Below are 386 nucleotides of genomic sequence, written 5' to 3'. Positions count from 1 at the left end.
GGTGGAGGGTTCATGGGAGTTTGCCCAACCAGTCCACATGTGTTTTGTGGATCTGGAGAAGGCATTCGACCGTGTCCCTTGCAGCGCCCTGTCGGGGGTGCTCCGGGAGTACAGGGTCCGGGGCCCTTTGCTAAGGGCCGTCCAGTCCCTGTACGACTGAGCTTGGTTCGTATCGCGGGCAGTAAGTCAGACTTGTTTCCAGTGCATGTTGGACTCCGGCAGGGCTGCCCTTTGTCACCGGTTCTGTTCATTATTTTTATGGACAGAATTTCTAGGGGGCCAGGGGCCGGAGGGAGTCCGGTTTGGGGACCACAGGATCTCGTCTCTGCTTTTTGCAGACAACGTTGTCCTGTTGGCCCCATCAAACCAGGACCTCCAGCGTGCAC

The 386-nt window shown here is 57.8% G+C and overlaps 1 protein-coding gene across 4 annotated transcripts in view; it reads left to right on the top strand.

The window, feature by feature from the left end:
- The window catches only part of wdr27 (WD repeat domain 27), a 33,120-nt gene that overhangs the window by 1,251 nt on the left and 31,483 nt on the right, over positions 1-386 (top strand). The gene's annotated exons all lie outside the window — the stretch shown is intronic.

This window comes from Monopterus albus, unplaced genomic scaffold (genome assembly GCF_001952655.1).
Source record: "Monopterus albus unplaced genomic scaffold, M_albus_1.0 scaffold60.1, whole genome shotgun sequence".
Lineage (NCBI taxonomy): Eukaryota > Metazoa > Chordata > Actinopteri > Synbranchiformes > Synbranchidae > Monopterus > Monopterus albus.
This window is presented reverse-complemented; position numbering and strand designations above follow the sequence as displayed.